Genomic DNA, 21608 nt, shown 5'->3' with positions numbered 1-21608 from the left:
AAATAAAAAAGGAAGTTGAGTAGAAAAGAAACTTGAATGAAAAAGGAAGTTAAATAAAAATAAAAATGGAAGTTGCAGAAAATTAAAAATGGAAATTCATTCAAGAAAGCACTATACCTTAACGATCTATTTGGAAATTAAATAAAAAAGGTAGTTTTATAGAAAAGTAAATTGAATAAAAATGAAAATTGAATAAAAATAAAAATGAAAGTTGCATAAAATTAAAAATGGAAGTTCAATCCAGAAACCACTATACGTTAACGATCTATTTGGAAATTAAATAAAAAAGGAAGTTGAATAGAAAAGTAACTTGAATAAAAATGGAAGTCACTTAAAAATAAAAATGGAAGTTGCAGAAAATTAAAAATGGAAGTTAATTCAAGAAACCACTATACCTTAACGATCTATTAGGAAATTAAATAAAAAAGGATGTTGAACAGAAAAGTAACTCGAATAAAAATGAAAGTTACTAAAAAATAAAAATTGAAGTTGCAGAAAATTAAAAATGGAAGTTAATTCAAGAAACCACTATACCTTAATGATCTATTTGGAAATTAAATAAAAAAGGAAGTTGAATAGAAAAATTACTTGAATAAAAATTGAAGTTGAAAAAAAATAAAAATGGAAGTTCCATAAAATTAAAAATGGAAGTTCAGTAAAGAAACCACTATAACTTAATGATCTATTTGGAAATTAAATAAAAAAGGAAGTTTAATAAAATAGTAAATTGAATAAAAATGGAAGTTGTATAAAAATAAAAATGGAAGTTGCAGAAAATTAAAAATGAAAATTCCATCCAGAAACCAGTATACCTTATCGATCGATTCGGAAATTAAATGAAAAAGGAAGTTGAGTAGAAAAGAAACTTGATTGAAAAAGGAAGTTAAATAAAAATAACAACGGAAGTTGCAGAAAATTAAAAATGGAAGTTCATTAAAGAGACTACTATACCTTAACGATCTATTTGGAAATTAAATAAAAAAGGAACTTTAACAGAAAAGAAAATTGAATAAAAATGGAAGTTGAATAAAAATAAAAATGATAGTTGCATAATATTAAAAATATAAGTTCAATCCAGAAACCATTATACCTTAACGATTTATTTGGAAATTAAATAAAAAAGGAAGTTGAATAGAAAAGAAGCTTGAATAAAAAAAGAAGTTAATAGAAATAAAAATGGAAGTTGTGGAAAATAAAAATTGGAAGTTCATTCATGAAACCAGTATACCTTAATGATCTATTTGGAAATTAAATAAAAAAGGAAGTTTAATAGAAAAGTAAATTAACTAAAAATAGAAGTAGAATAAAAATAAAAATGGAAGTTCAATCCAGAAACGACTATACCTTGACGATCTATTTGGATATTAAATAAAAAAGGAAGTTGTGTAGAAAAGAAACTTGTATAAAAAAGGAAGTTAAATAAAAATAAAAATGGAAGTTGCAGAAAATTAAAAATGGAAGTTAATTCAAGAAACCACAATACCTTAACGATATATTTGGAAATTAAATAAAAAAGGAAGTTGAATAGAAAAATAACTTGAATAAAAATGGAAGTTCATTAAAGAAACCACTATACCTCAACAATCTATTTGGAAATTAAATAAAAATGGAAGTCAAATAAAAATAAAAATGGAAGTTGCAGAAAATTAAAAATGGAAGTTAATTCAAAAAACCACTATACCTTAACCATCTATTTTGAAATTAAACAAAAAAGGAAGTTGAATAGGAAAATAACTTGAATTTAAATGGAAGGTGAATAAAAATAAAAATGGAAGTTCATTAAAGAAACCGCTATACCTTAACGATGTATTTGGAAATTAAATAAAAAAGGAAGTTGAATAGAAAAATAACTTGAATAAAAATGGAAGTCGAATAAAAATAAAAATAGAAGTTGCAGAAAATTAAAAACGCAAGTTCATTCAAGAAACCAATATACTTTAACGATCTATTTGGAAATTAAATAAAAAGGTAGTTTAATAGAAAAGTAAATTAAATAAAAATGGATGTTGAATAAAAATAAAAATGGAAGTCGCAGAAAATTAAAAATGGAAGTTCAATCCAGAAACCACTATACCTTAACGATCTAATTGGAAATTACATAAAAAAGGAAGTTGTGTAGAAAAGAAACTTGAATAAAAAAGGAAGGTAAATAAAAATAAAATTGGAAGTTGCAGAAAATTAAAAATGGAAGTTCATCCAAGAAACCACTATACCTTAACGATCTATTTGGAAATTAAATAAAAAAGGAAGTTGAATGGAAAAATAACTTGAATAAAAATGGAAGCTGAACAAAAATAAAAATAGAAGTTCCATAAAATTAAAAATAGAAGTTCATTCAAGAAACCACTATACCTTAACGATCTATTTGGAAATTAAATAAAAAAGAAAGTTTAACAGAAAAGTAAATAGAATAAAAATGGAAGTGGAATAAAAATAAAAATGAAAGTTGCAGAAAATTAAAAATGAAAGTTCAATCCAGAAACCACTATACCTTAACGATCTATTTGAAATTAAATAAAAAAGGAAATTGAGTAGAAAAGAAACTTGAATAAAAAAGGAAGTTAAATAAAAATAAAAATGGAAGTTGCAGAAAATTAAAAATATAAGTTAATTCAAGAAACCACTATACATTAATGATATATTTGGAAATTAAATAAAAAAGGAAGTTGAACAAAAAAATAACTTGAATAAAAATGGACGCTAAATAAAAAAAAAATATAAGTTCCATAAAATTAAAAATAGAAGTTCATTGAAGAATTCACCATACCTCAACGATCTATTTGGAAATTAAATAAAAAAGGAAGTTGAATAGAAAAATAACTTGAATAAAAATGAAAGTCGAATAAAAATAAAAATGGAAGTTGCAGAAAATTAAAAATTGAAGTTCATTCAAAAAGCCAATATACCTTAACGATCTGTTTGGAAATTAAATAAAAAAGGAAGTTTAATAGAATAGTAAATTGAATAAAAATGGAAGTTGATTAAAAATAAAAATGGAAGTTGCAGAAAGTTAAAAATAGAAGTTCAATCCAGAAACCACTATACCTTAACGATCAATTTGGAAATTACATAAAAAAGGAAGTTGAGTAGAAAAAAAACTTGAATAAAAAATGAAGTTAAATAAAAATAAAAATGGAAGTTGCAGAAAATTAAAAAGGGAAGTTAATTCAAGAAACCACTATACCTTAACGATCTATTAGCAAATTAAATAAAAAGGGAAGTTGAATAGAAAAATAACTTGAATAAAAATGGATGTTGAATAAAAATAAAAACGAAAGTTGCATAAAATTAAAAATGGAAGTTCATTAAATAAACCACTATACCTTAACGATCTATTTGGAAATTAAATAAAAAGGGAACTTTAATAGAAACGAAAATTGAATAAAAACGGAAGTCGAATAAAAATAAAAATGAAAGTTGTATAAAATTAAAAATGTAAGTTCAATCCAGAAACCATTATACCTTAACGATCTATTTAGAAATTAAATAAAAAAGGAAGTTGAATAGAAAAGAAGCTTGAATAAAAAAAGAAGTTGAGTAGCAATCAAAATGGAAGTCGCTGAAAATTAAAATTGAAAGTTCATTCAAGAAACCACTATATCTTAACGATATATTTGGAAATTAAATAAAAAATGAAGTTTAGTAGAAAAGTAAATAGAATAAAAATGGAAGTGGAATAAAAATAAAAATGGAAGTTCATTCCAGAAACCACTATACCTTGACGATCTATTTGGAAATTAAATGAAAAAGGAAGTTAAGTAGAGAAGAAACTTGAATAAAAAAGGAAGTTAAATAAAAATAAAAATGGAAGTTGCTGAAAATTAAAAATGGAAATTAATTCAAGAAACCACTAAACCTTAACGATCTATATTGAAATTAAATAAAAAAGGAAGTTGAATAGAAAAATAACTTGAATAAAAATGGAAGCTGAATAAAAATAAAAATGGAAGTTCCACAAAATTAAAAATGGAACTTCATTAAAGAAACCACTGTACCTTAACGATCTATTTGGAAATTCAATAAAAAAGGAATTTTAATAGAAAAGTAAATTGAATAAAAATGGAAGTTGAATAAAAATAAAAATGGAAGTTGCAGAAAATTAAAAATGGAAGTTCATTCAAGAAACCACACTACCTTAACGATCTATTTGGAAATTAAATAAAAAAGAAAGTTGAAAAGAAAAATGACTTGAATAAAAATGGAAGTCGAATAAAAATAAAAATGGAAATTGCATAAAATTAAAAATGGAAGTTCATTCAAGGTACCATTATGCCTTCACGATCTATTTGGAAATTAAACAAAAAAAGAAGTTTAATAGGAAAGTAAATTGAATAAAAATAGAAGTTGAACAAAAATAAAAATGGAAGTTACAGAAAATTAAAAATGGAACTTCATTATAGAAACCACTATACCTTAACGATCTATTAGGAAATTAAATAAAAAAGGAAGTTGAATAGAAAAATAACTTGAATAAAAATGGAAGTTGAATAAAAATAAATATGGAAGTTCCATAAAATTAAAAATGGAAGTTCATTAAAGAAACCACTATACCTTATCGATCTATTTGGAAATTAAATAAAAAAGGAACTTTAATAGAAAAGAACATTGAATAAAAATGGAAGCTGAATAAAAATAAAAATGGAAGTTCCATAAAATTAAAAATGGCAGTTCATTATAGAAACCACTATACCTCAACGATCTATTTGGAAATTAAATAAAAAGGAAGTTGAATAGAAAAATAACTTGAATAAAAATGGAAGTCGAATAAAAATAAGAATGGAAGTTGCAGAAAATTAAAAATGGAAATTCATTCAAAAAACCAATAGACTTTAACGATCTATTTGGAAATTAAATAAAAAAGGAAGTTTAATGGAAAAGTAAATTGAATAAAAATGGAAGTTGAATAAAAAAAAATAGAAATTGCAGAAAATTAAAAATAGAAGTTCAATCCAGAAACCACTATACCTTAACGATCAATTTGGAAAGTACATAAAAAAGGAAGTTGAGTAGAAAAGAAACTTGAATAAAAAACGAAGTTAAATAAAAATAAAAATAGAAGTTGCAGAAAATTAAAAATGGAAGTTCATTCAAGAAACCACTATACCTTAACGATCTATTTGGAAATTAAATAAAAAAGGAAGTTGAACAGAAAAATAACTTGACTAAAAATGGAAGTCGAATAAAAATAAAAATGGAAGTTGCAGAAAATTAAAAATGGAAATTCATTCAAAAAACCAATAGACCTTAACGATCTATTTCGAAATTAAATAAAAAAGGAAGTTTAATGGAAAAGTAAATTGAATAAAAATAGAAGTTGAATAAAAATAAAAATGGAAGTTGCAGAAAATTAAAAATTGAAGTTCAATCCAGAAACAACTATACCTTAACGATCAATTTGGAAATTACATAAAAAAGGAAGTTGAGTGGAAAAGAAACTTGAATAAAAAACGAAGTTAAATAAAAATAAAAATGGAAGTTGCAGAAAATTAAAAATGGAAGTTCATTCAAGAAACCACTATACCTTAACGATCTATTTGGAAATTAAATAAAAAAGGAAATTGAATAGAAAAACAACTTGAATAAAAATGGAAGCTGAATAAAAATAAAAATGGAAGTTCCATAAAATTAAAAATGGAAGTTCATTAAAGAAACCACTATACCTTAACGATCTATTTGGAAATTAAATAAAAAATGAAGTTGAATAGAAAAATAACTTGAATAAAAATGGAAGTCGAATAAAAATAAAAATGGAAGTTGCAGAAAATTAAAAATGGAAATTCATTCAAAAAACCAATAGACCTTAACGATCTATTTGGAAATTAAATAAAAAAGGAAGTTTAATGGAAAAGTAAATTGAATAAAAATGGAAGTTGAATAAAAATAAAAATGGAAGTTGCAGAAAATTAAAAATAGAAGTTCAATCCAGAAACCACTATACCTTAACGATCAATTTGGAAAGTACATAAAATAGGAAGTTGAGTAGAAAAGAAACTTGAATAAAAAACGAAGTTAAATAAAAATAAAAATGGAAGTTGCAGAAAATTAAAAATGGAAGTTCATTCAAGAAACCACTATACCTTAACGATCTATTTGGAAATTAAATAAAAAAGGAAGTTGAATAGAAAAATAACTTGAACAAAAATGAAAATCGAATAAAAATAAAAATGGAAGTTGCAGAAAATTAAAAATGGATGTTCATTCAAGAAACCACTATACCTTAACGTTCAATTTGGAAATTTAATAAAAAAGAAAGTTTAATAGAGAAGAAAATTGAATAAAAATAAAAATGAAAGTTGCATAAAATTAAAAATGGAAGTTCAATCCAGAAACCACTACACCTTAACGATCTATTTGGAAAATTAAATAAAAAAGGAAGTTGAGTAGAAAAGAAACTTGAATAAAAAAGGAAGTTAAATAAAAATAAAAATGGAAGTTGCAGAAAATTAAAAATGGAAATTCATTCAAGAAAGCACTATACCTTAACGATCTATTTGGAAATTAAATAAAAAAGAAAGTTTAATAGAAAAGTAAATTGAATAAAAATGAAAATTGAATAAAAATAAAAATGAAAGTTGCATAAAATTAAAAATGGAAGTTCAATCCAGAAACCACTATACGTTACCGATCTATTTGGAAATTAAATAAAAAAGGAAGTTGAATAAAAAAGTAACTTGAATACAAATGGAAGTTACTTAAAAATAAAAATGGAAGTTGCAGAAAATTAAAAATGGAAGTTAATTCAAGAAACCACTATACCTTAACGATCTATTTGGAAATTAAATAAAAAAGGAAGCTGAATAGAAAAATTACTTGAATAAAAATGGAAGCTGAATAAAAATAAAAATGGAAGTTCCATAAAATTAAAAATGGAAGTTCAGTAAAGAAACGACTATAACATAACGATCTATTTGGAAATTAAATAAAAAAAAGTTTAATAGAAAAGTAAATTGAATAAAAATGGAAGTTGTATAAAAATAAAAATGGAAGTTGCAGAAAATTAATAATGGAAATTCAATTCAGAAACCAGTATACCTTAACGATCTAATCGGAAATTAAATAAAAAAGGAAGTTGAGTAGAAAAGAAACTTGATTGAAAATGGAAGTTAAAGAAAAATAAAAATGGAAGTTGCAGAAAATTAAAAATTGAAGTTCATTCAAGAAACCACTATACCTTAACGATCTATTTGGAAATTATATAGAAAAGGAAGTCGAACAGAAAAATGACTTGAATAAAAATGGAAGTCGAATAAAAATAAAAATGGAAGTTGCATAAAATTAAAAATGGAAGTTAATTCAAGATACCACTATACCTTAACGATCGATTTGGTAATTGAATAAAAAAGGAAGTTCAATAGAAAATTAAATTGAATAAAAATGGAAGTGGAAGAAAAATAAAAATTGAAGTTGCCGAAAATTAAAATGGAAGTTCATTCAAGAAACCACTATACCTTAACGATCTATTTGGAAATTAAATAAAAAAGGAAGTTGATTAGAAAAATAACTTGAATAAAAATGAAAATCGAATAAAAATAAAAATGAAAGTTGCAGAAAATTAAAAATGGATGTTCATTCAAGAAACCACTATACCTTAACGTTCAATTTGGAAATTTAATAAAAAAGAAAGTTTAATAGAGAAGTAAATTGAATAAAAATGAAAATTGAATAAAAATAAAAATGAAAGTTGCATAAAATTAAAAATGGGAGTTCAATCCAGAAACCACTATACCTTAACGATCTATTTGGAAAATTAAATAAAAAAGGAAGTTCAGTAGAAAAGAAACTTGAATAAAAAAGGAAGTTAAATAAAAATAAAAATGGAAATTGCAGAAAATTAAAAATGGAAATTGCAGAAAATTAAAAATGGAAATTCATTCAAGAAAGCACTATACCTTAACGATCTATTTGGAAATTAAATAAAAAAGGAAGTTTAATAGAGAAGTAAATTGAATAAAAATGAAAATTGAATAAAAATAAAAATGAAAGTTGCATAAAATTAAAAATGGAAGTTCAATCCCGAAACCACTATACGTTAACGATCTATTTGAAAATTAAATAAAAAAGGAAGTTGAATAGAAAAGTAACTTGAATACAAATGGAAGTTACTTAAAAATAAAAATGGAAGTTGCAGAAAATTAAAAATGGAAGTTAATTCAAGAAACAACTATACCTTAACGATCTATTTGAAAATTAAATAAAAAAGGATGTTGAGTAGAAAAGTAACTCGAATAAAAATGGAAGTTACTAAAAAATAAAAATGGAAGTTGCAGAAAATTAAAAACGGATGTTAATTCAAGAAACAACTATACCTTGACGATCTATTTGGAAATTAAATAAAAAAGGAAGTTGAATAGAAAAATTACTTGAATAAAAATGGAAGCTGAATAAAAATAAAAATGAAAGTTCCATAAAATTAAAAATGGAAGTGCAGTAAAGAAACGACTATAACATAACAATCTATTTGGAAATTAAATAAAAAAAGAAGTTTAATAGAAAAGTAAATTGAATAAAAATGGAAGTTGTATAAAAATAAAAATGGAAGTTGCAGAAAATTAATAATGGAAATTCAATTCAGAAACCAGTATACCTTAACGATCTAATCGGAAATTAAATAAAAAAGGAAGTTGAGTAGAAAAGAAACTTGATTGAAAATGGAAGTTAAAGAAAAATAAAAATGGAAGTTGCAGAAAATTAAAAATGGAAGTTCATTCAAGAAACCACTATACCTTAACGATCTATTTGGAAATTATATAGAAAAGGAAGTCGACCAGAAAAATGACTTGAATAAAAATGGAAGTCGAATAAAAATAAAAATGGAAGTTGCATAAAATTAAAAATGGAAGTTAATTCATGATACCACTATACCTTAACGATCTATTTCGTAATTGAATAAAAAAGGAAGTTCAATAGAAAATTAAATTGAATAAAAATGGAAGTTGAATAAAAATAAAAATGGAAGTTGCCGAAAATTAAAAATGGAAGTTCATTCAAGAAACCACTATACCTTAACGATCTATTTGGAAATTAAATAAAAAGGGAAGTTGAATAGAAAAATAACTTGAATAAAAATGAAAGTTGCAGAAAATTAAAAATGGATGTTCATTCAAGAAACCACTATACCTTAACGTTCAATTTGGAAATTTAATAAAAAAGAAAGTTTAATAGAGAAGTAAATTGAATAAAAATGAAAATTGAATAAAAATAAAAATGAAAGTTGCATAAAATTAAAAATGGAAGTTGAATCCAGAAACCACTATACCTTAACGATCTATTTGGAAAATTAAATAAAAAAAGAAGTTGAGTACAAAAGAAACTTGAATAAAAAAGGAAGTTAAATAAAAATAAAAATGGAAGTTGCAGAAAATTAAAAATGGAAATTCATTCAAGAGAGCACTATACCTTAACGATCTATTTGGAAATTAAATAAAAAAGGAAGTTTAATAGAAAAATAAATTGAATAAAAATGAAAATTGAATAAAAATAAAAATGAAAGTTGCATAAAATTAAAAATGGAAGTTCAATCCAGAAACCACTATACGTTAACGATCTATTTGGAAATTAAATAAAAATGGAAGTTGAATAGAAAAATAACTTGAATACAAATGGAAGTTACTTAAAAATAAAAATGGAAGTTGCAGAAAATTAAAAATGGAAGTTAATTCAAGAAACAACTATACCTTAACGATCTATTTGGAAATTAAAAAAAAAGGATGTTGAGTAGAAAAGTAACTCGAATAAAAATGGAAGTTACTAAAAAATAAAAATGGAAGTTGCATAAAATTAAAAATAGAAGTTAATTCAAGAAACAACTATACCTTAACGATCTATTTGGAAATTAAATAAAAAAAGGAAGTTGAATAGAAAAATTACTTGAATAAAAATGGAAACTGAATAAAAATAAAAATGGAAGTTCCAGAAAATTAAAAAAGGAAGTTCAGTAAAGAAACGACTATAACATAACGATCTATTTGGAAATTAAATAAAATAAGAAGTTTAATAGAAAAGTAAATTGAATAAAAATGGAAGTTGTATAAAAATAAAAATGTAAGTTGCAGAAAATTAATAATGGAAATTCAATTCAGAAACCAGTATACCTGAACGATCTAATCGGAAATTAAATAAAAAAGGAAGTTGAGTAGAAAAGAAACTTGATTGAAAATGGAAGTTAAAGAAAAATAAAAATGGAAGTTGCAGAAAATTAAAAATGGAAGTTCATTCAAGAAACCATTATACCTTAACGATCTATTTGGAAATTATATAGAAAAGGAAGTCGAACAGAAAAATGACTTGAATAAAAATGGAAGTCGAATAAAAACAAAAATGGAAGTTGCATAAAATTAAAAATGGAAGTTAATTCAAGATACCACTATACCTTAACGATCTATTTGGTAATTGAATAAAAAAGGAAGTTCAATAGAAAATTAAATTGAATAAAAATGGAAGTTGAATAAAAATAAAAATGGAAGTTGTCGAAAATTAAAAATGGAAGTTCATTCAATAAACCAATATACCTTAACGATCTATTTGGAAATTAAATAAAAAAGGAAGTTGAATAGAAAAATAACTAGAATAAAAATGAAAATCGAATAAAAAGAAAAATGAAAGTTGCAGAAAATTAAAAATGGATGTTCATTCAAGAAACCACTATACCTCAACGTTCAATTTTGAAATTTAATAAAAAAGAAAGTTTAATAGAGAAGTAAATTGAATAAAAATAAAATGAAAGTTGCATAAAATTAAAAATGGAAGTTCAATCCAGAAACCACTACACCTTAACAATCTATTTGGAAAATTAAATAAAAAAGGAAGTTGAGTAGAAAAGAAACTTGAATAAAAAAAAAAGTTAAATAAAAATAAAAATGAAAGTTGCAGAAAATTAAAAATGGAAATTCATTCAAGAAAGCACTATACCTTAACGATCTATTTGGAAATTAAATAAAAAATGAAGTTTAATAGAAAAGTAAATTGAATAAAAATGAAAATTGAATAAAAATAAAAATGAAAGTTGCATAACATTAAAAATGGAAGTTCAATCCAGAAACCACTATACGTTAACGGTCTATTTGGAAATTAAATAAAAAAGGAAGTTGAATAGAAAAGTAAATTGAATACAAATGGAAGTTACTTAAAAATAAAAATGGAAGTTGCAGAAAATTAAAAATGGAAGTTAATTCAAGAAACAACTATACCTTAACGATCTATTTGGAAATTAAATAAAAAAGGATGTTGAATAGAAAAGTAACTCGAATAAAAATGGAAGTTACTAAAAAATAAAAATGGAAGTTGCAGAAAATTGAAAATGGAAGTTAATTCAAGAAACCACTATACCTTGACGATCTATTTGGAAATTAAATAAAAAAGGAAGTTGAATAGAAAAATTACTTGAATAAAAATGGAAGCTGAATAAAAATAAAAATGGAAGTTCCATAAAATTAAAAATGGAAGTTCAGTAAAGAAACGACTATAACATAACGATCTATTTGGAAATTAAATAAAAAAAGAAGTTTAATAGAAAAGTAAATTGAATAAAAATGAAAGTTGTATAAAAATAAAAAAGGAAGTTGCAGAAAATTAATAATGGAAATTCAATTCAGAAACCAGTATACCTTAACGATCTAATCGGAAATTAAATAAAAAAGGAAGTTGAGTAGAAAAGAAACTTGATTGAAAATGGAAGTTAAAGAAAAATAAAAATGGAAGTTGCAGAAAATTAAAAATGGAAGTTCAATCAAGAAACCACTATACCTTAACGATCTATTTGGAAATTATATAGAAAAGGAAGTCGAACAGAAAAATGACTTGAATAAAAATGGAAGTCGAATAAAAATAAAAATGGAAGTTGCATAAAATTAAAAATGGAAGTTAATTCATGATACCACTATACCTTAACGATCCATTTCGTAATTGAATAAAAAAGGAAGTTCAATAGAAAATTAAATTGAATAAAAATGGAAGTTGAATAAAAATAAAAATGGAAGTTGCCGAAAATTAAAAATGGAAGTTCATTCAAGAAACCACTATACCTTAACGATCTATTTGGAAATTAAATAAAAAGGGAAGTTGAATAGAAAAATAACTTGAATAAAAATGAAAATTGAATAAAAATAAAAATGAAAGTTGCAGAAAATTAAAAATGGATGTTCATTCAAGAAACCACTATACCTTAACGTTCAATTTGGAAATTTAATAAAAAAGAAAGTTTAATAGAGAAGTAAATTGAATAAAAATGAAAATTGAATAAAAATAAAAATGAAAGTTGCATAAAATTAAAAATGGAAGTTGAATCCAGAAACCACTATACCTTAACGATCTATTTGGAAAATTAAATAAAAAAAGAAGTTGAGTACAAAAGAAACTTGAATAAAAAAGGAAGTTAAATAAAAATAAAAATGGAAGTTGCAGAAAATTAAAAATGGAAATTTATTCAAGAGAGCACTATACCTTAACGATCTATTTGGAAATTAAATAAAAAAGGAAGTTTAATAGAAAAATAAATTGAATAAAAATGAAAATTGAATAAAAATAAAAATGAAAGTTGCATAAAATTAAAAATGGAAGTTCAATCCAGAAACCACTATACGTTAACGATCTATTTGGAAATTAAATAAAAAAGGAAGTTGAATAGAAAAATAACTTGAATACAAATGGAAGTTACTTAAAAATAAAAATGGAAGTTGCAGAAAATTAAAAATGGAAGTTAATTCAAGAAACAACTATACCTTAACGATCTATTGGGAAATTAAAAAAAAAAAGGATGTTGAGTAGAAAAGTAACTCGAATAAAAATGGAAGTTACTAAAAAATAAAAATGGAAGTTGCAGAAAATTAAAAATAGAACTTAATTCAAGAAACAACTATACCTTAACGATCTATTTGGAAATTAAATAAAAAAAGGAAGTTGAATAGAAAAATTACTTGAATAAAAATGGAAGTTGTATAAAAATAAAAATGTAAGTTGCAGAAAATTAATAATGGAAATTCAATTCAGAAACCAGTATACCTGAACGATCTAATCGGAAATTAAATAAAAAAGGAAGTTGAGTAGAAAAGAAACTTGATTGAAAATGGAAGTTGAAGAAAAATAAAAATGGAAGTTGCAGAAAATTAAAAATGGAAGTTCATTCAAGAAACCATTATACCTTAACGATCTATTTGGAAATTATATAGAAAAGGAAGTCGAACAGAAAAATGACTTGAATAAAAATGGAAGTCGAATAAAAATAAAAATGGAAGTTGCATAAAATTAAAAATGGAAGTTAATTCAAGATACCACTATACCTTAACGATCTATTTGGTAATTGAATAAAAAAGGAAGTTCAATAGAAAATTAAATTGAAAAGAAATGGAAGTTGAATAAAAATAAAAATGGAAGTTGCCGAAAATTAAAAATGGAAGTTCATTCAAGAAACCAATATACCTTAACGATCTATTTGGAAATTAAATAAAAAAGGAAGTTGAATAGAAAAATTACTTGAATAAAAATGAAAATCGAATAAAAATAAAAATGAAAGTTGCAGAAAATTAAAAATGGATGTTCATTCAAGAAACCACTATACCTTAACGTTCAATTTTGAAATTTAATAGAAAAGAAAGTTTAATAGAGAAGTAAATTGAATAAAAATAAAATGAAAGTTGCATAAAATTAAAAATGGAAGTTCAATCCAGAAACCACTACACCTTAACGATCTATTTGGAAAATTAAATAAAAAAGGAAGTTGAGAAGAAAAGAAACTTGAATAAAAAAAAAAGTTAAATAAAAATAAAAATGGAAGTTGCAGAAAATTAAAAATGGAAATTCATTCAAGAAAGCACTATACCTTAACGATCTATTTGGAAATTAAATAAAAAATGAAGTTTAATAGAAAAGTAAATTGAATAAAAATGGAAGTTGAATAAAAATAAAAATGGAAGTTGTCGAAAATTAAAAATGGAAGTTCATTCAAGAAACCAATATACCTTAACGATCTATTTGGAAATTAAATAAAAAAGGAAGTTGAATAGAAAAATAACTAGAATAAAAATGAAAATCGAATAAAAATAAAAATGAAAGTTGCAGAAAATTAAAAATGGATGTTCATTCAAGAAACCACTATACCTTAACGTTCAATTTTGAAATTTAATAAAAAAGAAAGTTTAATAGAGAAGTAAATTGAATAAAAATAAAATGAAAGTTGCATAAAATTAAAAATGGAAGTTCAATCCAGAAACCACTACACCTTAACGATCTATTTGGAAAATTAAATAAAAAAGGAAGTTGAGTAGAAAAGAAACTTGAATAAAAAAAAAGTTAAAGAAAAATAAAAATGGAAGTTGCAGAAAATTAAAAATGGAAATTCATTCAAGAAAGCACTATACCTTAACGATCTATTTGGAAATTAAATAAAAAATGAAGTTTAATAGAAAAGTAAATTGAATAAAAATGAAAATTGAATAAAAATAAAAATGAAAGTTGCATAACATTAAAAATGGAAGTTCAATCCAGAAACCACTATACGTTAACGATCTATTTGGAAATTAAATAAAAAAGGAAGTTGAATAGAAAAGTAAATTGAATACAAATGGAAGTTACTTAAAAATAAAAATGGAAGTTGCAGAAAATTAAAAATGGAAGTTAATTCAAGAAACAACTATACCTTAACGATCTATTTGGAAATTAAATAAAAAAGGATGTTGAATAGAAAAGTAACTTGAATAAAAATGGAAGTTACTAAAAAATAAAAATGGAAGTTGCAGAAAATTGAAAATGGAAGTTAATTCAAGAAACCACTATACCTTGACGATCTATTTGGAAATTAAATAAAAAAGGAAGTTGAATAGAAAAATTACTTGAATAAAAATGGAAGCTGAATAAAATTAAAAATGGAAGTTCCATAAAATTAAAAATGGAAGTTCAGTAAAGAAACGATTATAACATAACGATCTATTTGGAAATTAAATAAAAAAAGAAGTTTAATAGAAAAGTAAATTGAATAAAAATGGAAGTTGTATAAAAATAAAAATGGAAGTTGCAGAAAATTAATAATGGAAATTCAATTCAGAAACCAGTATACCTTAACGATCTAATCGGAAATTAAATAAAAAAGGAAGTTGACTAGAAAAGAAACTTGATTGAAAATGGAAGTTAAAGAAAAATAAAAATGGAAGTTGCAGAAAATTAAAAATGGAAGTTCATTCAAGAAACCACTATACCTTAACGATCTATTTGGAAATTATATAGAAAAGGAAGTCGAACAGAAAAATGGCTTGAATAAAAATGGAAGTCGAATAAAAATAAAAATGGAAGTTGCATAAAATTAAAAATGGAAGTTAATTCAAGAAACAACTATACCTTAACGATCTACTTGGAAATTAAAAAAAAAAAGGATGTTGAGTAGAAAAGTAACTCGAATAAAAATGGAAGTTACTAAAAAATAAAAATGGAAGTTGCAGAAAATTAAAAATAGAAGTTAATTCAAGAAACAACTATACCTTAACGATCTATTTGGAAATTAAATAAAAAAAGGAAGTTGAATAGAAAAATTACTTGAATAAAAATGGAAGCTGAATAAAAATAAAAATGGAAGTTCCAGAAGATTAAAAAAGGAAGTTCAGTAAAGAAACGACTATAACATAACGATCTATTTGGAAATTAAATAAAATAAGAAGTTTAATAGAAAAGTAAATTGAATAAAAATGGAAGTTGTATAAAAATAAAAATGTATGTTGCAGAAAATTAATAATGGAAATTCAATTCAGAAACCAGTATACCTTAACGATCTAATCGGAAATTAAATAAAAAAGGAAGTTGAGTAGAAAAGAAGCTTGATTGAAAATGGAAGTTAAAGAAAAATAAAAATGGAAGTTGCAGAAAATTAAAAATGGAAGTTCATTCAAGAAACCATTATACCTTAACGATCTATTTGGAAATTATATAGAAAAGGAAGTCGAACAGAAAAATGACTTGAATAAAAATGGAAGTCGAATAAAAATAAAAATGGAAGTTGCATAAAATTAAAAATGGAAGTTAATTCAAGATACCACTATACCTTAACGATCTATTTGGTAATTGAATGAAAAAGGAAGTTCAATAGAAAATTAAATTGAATAAAAATGGAAGTTGAATAAAAATAAAAATGGAAGTTGCCGAAAATTAAAAATGGAAGTTCATTCAAGAAACCAATATACCTTAACGATCTATTTGGAAATTAAATAAAAAAGGAAGTTGAATAGAAAAATAACTTGAATAAAAATGAAAATCGAATAAAAATAAAAATGAAAGTTGCAGAAAATTAAAAATGGATGTTCATTCAAGAAACCACTATACCTTAACGTTCAATTTTGAAATTTAATAAAAAAGAAAGTTTAATAGAGAAGTAAATTGAATAAAAATAAAATGAAAGTTGCATAAAATTAAAAATGGAAGTTCAATCCAGAAACCACTACACATTATCGATCTATTTGGAAAATTAAATAAAAAAGGAAGTTGAGAAGAAAAGAAACTTGAATAAAAAAAAAGTTAAATAAAAATAAAAATGGAAGTTGCAGAAAATTAAAAATGGAAATTCATTCAAGAAAGCACTATACCTTAACGATCTATTTGGAAATTAAATAAAAAATGAAGTTTAATAGAAAAGTAAATTGAATAAAAATGAAAATTGAATAAAAATAAAAATGAAAGTTGCATAAAATTAAAAATGGAAGTTCAATCCAGAAACCACTATACCTTAACGATCTATTTGGAAATTAAATAAAAAAGGAAGTTGAATAGAAAAGTAAATTGAATACAAATGGAAGTTACTTAAAAATAAAAATGGAAGTTGCAGAAAATTAAAAATGGAAGTTAATTCAAGAAACAACTATACCTTAACGATCTATTTGGAAATTAAATAAAAAAGGATGTTGAATAGAAAAGTAACTCGAATAAAAATGGAAGTTGCAGAAAATTAAAAATGGAAGTTAATTCAAGAAACCACTATACCTTCACGATCTATTTGGAAATTAAATAAAAAAGGAAGTTGAATAGAAAAATTACTTGAATAAAAATGGAAGCTGAATAAAAATAAAAATGGAAGTTCCATAAAATTAAAAATGGAAGTTCAGTAAAGAAACGACTATAACATAACGATCTATTTGGAAATTAAATAAAAAAATAAGTTTAATAGAAAAGTAAATTGAATAAAACTGGAAGTTGTATAAAAATAAAAATGGAAGTTGCAGAAAATTAATAATGGAAATTCAATTCAGAAACCAGTATACCTTAACGATCTAATCGGAAATTAAATAAAAAAGGAAGTTGAGTAGAAAAGAAACTTGATTGAAAATGGAAGTTAAAGAAAAATAAAAATGGAAGTTGCAGAAAATTAAAAATGGAAGTTCATTCAAGAAACCACTATACCTTAACGATCTATTTGGAAATTATATAGAAAAGGAAGTCGAACAGAAAAATGACTTGAATAAAAATGGAAGTCGAATAAAAATAAAAATGGAAGTTGCATAAAATTAAAAATGGAAGTTAATTCAAGATACCACTATACCTTAACGATCTATTTGGTAATTGAATAAAAAAGGAAGTTCAATAGAAAATTAAATTGAATAAAAATAAAAATGGAAGTTGCTGAAAATTAAAAATGGAAGTTCATTCAAGAAAACAATATACCTTAACGATCTATTTGGAAATTAAATAAAAAAGGAAGTTGAATAGAAAAATAACTTGAATAAAAATGGAAGTTGAATAAAAATAAAAACGAAAGTTGCATAAAATTAAAAATGGAAGTTCATTAAAGAAACCACTATACCTTAACGATCTATTTGAAAATTAAATAAAAAAGGAACTTTAATAGAGAAGTAAATTGAATAAAAACGGAAGTTGAATAAAAATAAAAATGAAAGTTGTATAAAATTGAAAATGTAAGTTCAATCCAGAAACCATTATACCTTAACGATCTATTTAGAAATTAAATAAGAAAGGAAGTTGAATAGAAAAGAAGCATGAATAAAAAAAGAAGTTGAATAGAAATAAAAATGGAAGTTGCAGAAAATTAAAATTGGAAGTTCATTCAAGAAACCACTATACCTTAGCGATATATTTGGAAATTAAATAAAAAAGGAAGTTTAATAGAAAAGTAAATTGAATAAAAATGGAAGTTGAATAAAAATAAAATGGAAGTTCAATCCAGAAACCACTATCCCTTGACGATCTATTTGGAAATTAGATGAAAAAGGAAGTTGAGTAGAAAAGAAACTTGAATAAAAAAGGAAGTTAAACAAAAATAAAAATGGAAGTTGCAGAAAATTAAAAATGGAAGTTAATTCAAGAAACCACAATAAAAATGGAAGTTGAATAGAAAAATAACTTGAATAAAAATAGAAGTTGAATAAAAATAAAAATGGAAGTTCCACGAAATTAAAAATGGAAGTTCATTAAATGAACAACTATACCTTAACGATCTATTTGGAAATTCAATAAAAAATGAAGTTTAATAGAAAAGTAAATTGAATAAATATGGAAGTTGCAGAAAATTGAAAATGGAAGTTCATTCAAGAAACCACAATACCTTAACGGTCTATTTGGAAATTAAATAAAAAAGAAAGTTTAATAGAAAAATGACTTCAATAAAAATGGAAGTCGAATAAAAATAAAAATGGAAGTTGCATAAAATTAAAAATGGAAGTTCAATCAAGATACCACTATACCTTCACGATCTATTTGGAAATTAAATAAAAAAGGAAGTTTAATAGAAAAGTAAGTTGAATAAAAATGGAAGTTGAATAAAAATAAAAATGGAAGTTGCAGAAAATTAAAAATGGAAGTGCATTCAAGAAACCACTATACCTTAACGATCAATTAGGAAATTAAATAAAAAATGAAGTTGAATAGAAAAATAACTTGAATAAAAATGGAAGTTGAATAAAAATAAAAATGGAAGTTCCATAAAATTGAAAATGGAAGTTTATTAAAGAAACCACTATACCTTAATGATCTATTTGGAAATTAAATAAAAAAGGAACTTTAATAGAAAAGAAAATTGAATAAAAATGGAAGTTGAATAAAAATAAAAATGAAAGCTGCATTAAATTAAAAATAGAAGTTCAATCAAGAAGCCATTATACCTTAACGATCTATTTGGAAATTAAATAAAAAAGGAAGTTGAATAGAAAAGAAGCTTGAATAAAAAAAGAAGTTGGATAGAAATAAAAATGGAAGTTGCAGAAAATTAAAATTGGAAGTTCATTCAAGAAACCACTATACCTTAACGATCTATTTAGAAATTAAATAAAAAAGAAAGTTTAATAGACAAGTAAATTGAATAAAAATGGAAGTTGAATAAAAATAAAAATAGAAGGTTAATCCAGAAACCACTATAACCTTGACGATCTATTAGGAAATTAAATAAAAAAGGAAAAGGAAGTTGAATAGAAAAATAAAAAAGGAAGTTGAATAAAAATAAAAATGGAAGTTCAATCCAGAAACCACTATAACCTTGACGATCTATTAGGAAATTAAATAAAAAAGGAAAAGGAAGTTGAATAGAAAAATAAAAATGGAAGTTGAATAAAAATAAAAATGGAAGTTAATTCAAGAGACCATTATACATTAACGATATATTTGGAAATTAAACAAAAAAGGAAGTTGAATAGAAAAATAACTTGAATAAAAATGGAAGCTGAATAAAAATAAAAATGGAAGTTCCATAAAATTAAAAATGGAAGTTCATTAAAGAAACCACTATACCTCAACGATCTATTTGGAAATTAAATAAAAAAGGAAGTTGAATAGAAAAGAAACTTGAATAAAAAAGGAAGTTAAATAAAAATAAAAATGGAAGCTGCAGAAAATTAAAAATGGAAGTTAATCCAAGAAACCACTATACCTTAACCATCTATTTGGAAATTAAATAAGAAAGGAAGTTGAATAGAAAAATAACTTGAATAAAAATGGAAGCTGAATAAAAAGAAAAATTGAAGCCCATAAAATCAAAAATGGAAGTTCATTAAGGAAACCACTATACCTTAACGATCTATTTGGAAATTAAATAAAAAAGGAAGTCGAATAGAAAAATAACTTGAATAAAAATGGAAGTCGAATAAAAATGAAAATGGAAGTTGCAGAAAATTAAAAATGGAAGTTCATTCAAAAAACTAATGTAACGCCCTCAAAATAATAACATTAAACCATCAATTAAGACATTCATTGACATGCAAAATATCCACATTCTTCTATTAATCAGAGTTGATCCTTACAAAAGTATTACATGTTAACAACAAAAGCAAATGCCCTACGGGCTTACAGTTTTCCAAGTTAACACTTGGTTACAACAAAAGAGTAATACTCATTTACACTTTAAGCCCTTGGCTTGAAATTACATGTAATACATCAAAAATAAAACGACAAAAGTATGTCCGCCTCTAGCCTCCCAAGCTATGTCCTTGGAGGTGGCATGCTACCTGTACCTGAAAATGATATTCCCATATAGGGTGAGCCACAGCCCAGCAGAAATACACTAAACCAACCATGAACAATGACTAAAAGATTAGCAATTGATAGATGGTCAACACTGAAACATCCACACAAATCACATTTTATGTCATATGACTTAAGAGTCCAAGTTACTTTTCATTTTCCCTTTTTCAACAGATAAGCATATTAGCTCTATCATCTTCTCAACAGATATGTAATAAAACTATATCTCACATTCACGGATAAGCATATAAGCTACATCCACATTTCACAAAGATAAGCATATTAGCCCTACCTTCACTTCTCTAGACAAGCATATGAGCCGTGTCTACGGAGTTCATCCCCTATCTTCTCCCAACACTATCCGGTTTAGAGGTACATCCCCCATCTTCCCCTAAACCGCGGAGTACATCCCCCATCTCCTCCTCTACATACAATGCATATAAACACAAGGGTTCTATATACAATCAATCAATACATAAATTTAATGTATTCAATCCATCGTCATATTCTATGACACATTCAATCGATTAGTTTTAGTTTGCCTAATCATCATGCATTGTCTACAACAATCACGACTATCCTCCACCGATAGCCCAAAGCAGTTATTTCTAAACAGGAAATAAATGCACAAATGGATATTAAATCAACATTTCAATTCGGTGAGTGATAATTAATACAACTACACCCTTTTTCCCATACATTCCCAATTTCAACATTTCCGTTTCATTTCCTCATTTCTTACAATTAATTATCCCAATTAATCAACAATGTAATTAGGTCATTTTCCATAATTACCATTTCAACCCTTAGGTCCCATTTTCATCAATGATTCAACATTTATTCCATTTCTCTATGCCAAACATGCATTTAGGTTTATTACAAACAAAACCCCAACTTTTGTAAAATTACACAAAAGCCCCAAACTTTCACAAAATTACCCAATCAACCCCAACATCTCAAAATACTAAAATTTAAAGACGAAGCTCATAGTAAGGAGTAGGTTATCCCTACCTCAAATTCGGAGCGCCAAAGGAGAAGACGACAAAACCCAACGTGCTCCAAAACTCGAGATTTTCAGATTGAAACGTAGCCCCCGACGATCAACAACTCTTTTGTAAAGGCCTAAGACAAGGAACTCACCCTAGCTAGATCAAAATATAGAGAGAAGGTAA

The sequence above is a fragment of the Camellia sinensis genome, unplaced genomic scaffold (genome assembly GCF_055761805.1).
Source record: "Camellia sinensis isolate YWXY unplaced genomic scaffold, ASM5576180v1 Unanchor2, whole genome shotgun sequence".
NCBI lineage: Eukaryota > Viridiplantae > Streptophyta > Magnoliopsida > Ericales > Theaceae > Camellia > Camellia sinensis.
Note: the sequence above shows the minus strand (reverse complement) of the source record.